The 3,070-nt window shown below is 34.0% G+C and overlaps 1 non-coding gene across 1 annotated transcript; it reads left to right on the top strand.

The window, feature by feature from the left end:
- Positions 1-607: 607 nt before the first annotated feature.
- Trnar-ucu (transfer RNA arginine (anticodon UCU)) lies at positions 608-681 on the top strand. Its single transcript has one exon. It is a non-coding gene; the product is annotated as a tRNA-Arg (tRNA).
- Positions 682-3,070: the final 2,389 nt, after the last annotated feature.

Raw genomic sequence — 3,070 nt, forward strand, 5'->3', positions numbered from 1 at the left:
TGTCAGCAGTGGGAGATGAGGCTAAACATGTTGGTAGGCAGGGTAGTATGAAGGTCTTTGCCCTGCTAAAGCCTGAAAATTTTCCCATCAATAGTTAAAAACCATTGCATTTTTATAAATAAGCAAATAACTTCATCAGATACATATGCTCCAAAAATTATTCTCTGTGGAGTCAAGGGCAGATACAGACTTGACATGAAATTGACCATTTTCATGTAACCGAGAAGTGATTTTAATGGTCAGGAGGAGAAATAAATATGGGACTTTAAGGATGGAATATATGGGGTCAATAACTAAGGTTTTATCACGTTAAACTGACTGGATTTAGTGATCAAATAGCTGTTGGTAATTAAAGAAACAGAGGAGTGTAGTATATACATTCAGATCAGTGCAGGATAGCTTGTGCACTGCATTAGATTCTTATGTGGATTCCTGAGTGGATGGTGCTTCATTCATGCTTGACAGCAAATATGAGAGGAGCAGATTTGGTCTGGATAGGGGGAGAGGAAATGATTATTATAGTTTTAAACATATTGGGTTTGAGTTTTTTATGTGGCATGGTGAAAATGTTAAATTGTAGACTTTAAAAATGTGGTTTTTGGGGGCTGGGGAGATAGCTCAGTCGGTAGAGTGCTTGCCTTCTAAGCACAAGGCCCTGGGTTTGATCCCCAGCACCCCCCAAAAAATGTGGTTTTGGGAAATTCTCTGAACTGGAAATGAAACTTTCAGAATTATAATGTATAGAAGACAATAGAGTTCTTATAAATAGATGAGATAGCTGAGGGATTGAGGAGTGGGATGAGAAAAAAGAAACTCTAAGGAAGAGCAATGGCTAAAGAGAGGGTACTTTCAGTCAGCTAGTCCATTGTGTTTCCATGAGCAAACATCATGTTAGCATATCAGCAGGTATATTAAGGGTGGAGGAGGGATAAAAATAGGAGACATATCTATGGTTATGAACCATCTCGCTATGTACTTTTATGTTAGATAACCTGAGTAGTACAGGAAAAGAAGTGTAATCACAGAAATCAAGAAAACAAAAATTTTAAGGAGTGGTCAATACTATCAATTGTCAAAGAGAAATGAGAATAGTAAAGCATCCATTGGAATAGACCTTAGTTGTTTTGGAGAATAGTTTGTTTCAAGTTACTTTAAGAAGGTGCAGGGAGTGGTCAGTAAAACTTTAAAGCAGGACTGGTCTATTGCTCAATCATGGTCCTAGAGATTACAGTGAAAGAGATGGGATTCAAGAAAATAGTAAGAAAACACAGTGTGAGGGAAAGTATGTTTAAATAGAAAGTTGGGTGAAATCATATTTTACTTAAGATGATGCTATTCTTATGCATCCATAAGACTTGTATCTCTAGTAAGATAAGAGAAGAGTGAACTTTAGGTATTGGTGAGTAAGCTTGTCTGTTTAGGGGCACAGTCTGGGGAAGAAAAATGATTTTTTTGTGTGTGTGAAGTTAACTGACTCACACAAAACTTGAATTTCTCAACTTTTTCACCCAGGATGATCTAGATGATAGCTATCCCAGAGTATTTAACACAATCAACAGCACTACCTGAGTATACATTGTGTTGAACTCAAAATTAGCCAAGGTAGAGTAGAGAGAGTTTAAAATATGCACAAAAACTATAACTGTGTTGTGGATTACTTTGGTGTGTACATTTAAGTTAGATACCATATGTCTGGAAAGGGTTTATGTCCTTATATGCAGCAAGTCTATGAGAAAGTCTGAGACTGGAATAGAAAACTGGCATTAAATAACAGCATACTAGCTTACAGTAAATGTGAAAGAATTCAGAAGAAATGATCCAAGAGAAGCAGGATTTTAACATGGAATAAACAGAGAAAGGCAATAAATTAACTTATTGAGATAGCCTATAAAGAGTGAGAACTCAGTAGCTTGATCGAATTAAGAGATTCATTAGTTCCATGTTTGCTAAAATTTAGACATAGTTAACAGTTAAAGGGCATTTGTTACAACAGGAGCACCTATATTAGTTAAGTCTAAAAAACAGTTATAATTTTAAAATAACAAAAAATGACAATATTTAAACTAATATGTTGTTTCCAGATTTCACGAATTCATCCACAAACTGTTCAATGAGAACTACTTTGACCAGTAGGTTAGATATTACATTGAGTTGCTGTCCTGTCTTAGACTTTATTTCTCCAAAATTTGAAAATTTTTTTCTTGCTGCTATTACTTATAATTGCATTTCATGATAGCAAAATGTTAGTAGATATTTACTTCAAACTTAGACCCAAAATTATTTAAAAGGATATTTCTCATCTGAGAATGCTTTCACCACTTGTCAGCAGCCAAGATCATGAAGTATCAAATGCAAAAATTGGATGATTGCATATTCACACTACCTGATACATAGAAATGCATTGTTGATCTATTCTCTTGTTTCTTTCGGGTCTAGAAAATGTGTCTTAATATTTTTTTGAAACATTTAGACATGGTGTTTAAAAATTCCTGAAGAAATGTCATTGATTTCTTTCTCTCATTAGTAACAAATATTACTAAGAGTCACAAAAGAACTAAACTCTTGGTAGTCAAGCTGTTTGCACCATATTTGAATCTTCTTAAACAACTCTGCTGTTTTCAATATAAAAAGAAGCAAAATATCACCAAAGTGAAAGGTGATATGTAAGAAATTCATGATAATTCTTGAATTATCATGTTGAGGTATGTCAATTAAGCAAGTAATATAAAATCATAGAATATCATCTCCAACTCCCTATCACTTTAGTCTGTTTCTATAAAATCATCATACCTGTGAAGTCACACGTCCCAGTAGATAAAGTCTCATTCTTTATTCACACAGAACTGTGTTTTAGACTGGGAACAGTGATAGAACAATTGCCTAGTGTTTGTGAGGCCCTGAATTTGGTATCCAGTATCATGTGTGGGGAGAAATATATAGATAGATTGATATAAACATAAGTATATATATAGATATATATATCATGTTTTGTGTTGACAACTTTATTCTGAACTATAGTGTTTATATCATTAACTTTACCATTACTTTTATGTTTTGAGGTACACCATTG

The sequence above is a fragment of the Sciurus carolinensis genome, chromosome X, assembly GCF_902686445.1.
Source record: "Sciurus carolinensis chromosome X, mSciCar1.2, whole genome shotgun sequence".
Classification (NCBI taxonomy): domain Eukaryota; kingdom Metazoa; phylum Chordata; class Mammalia; order Rodentia; family Sciuridae; genus Sciurus; species Sciurus carolinensis.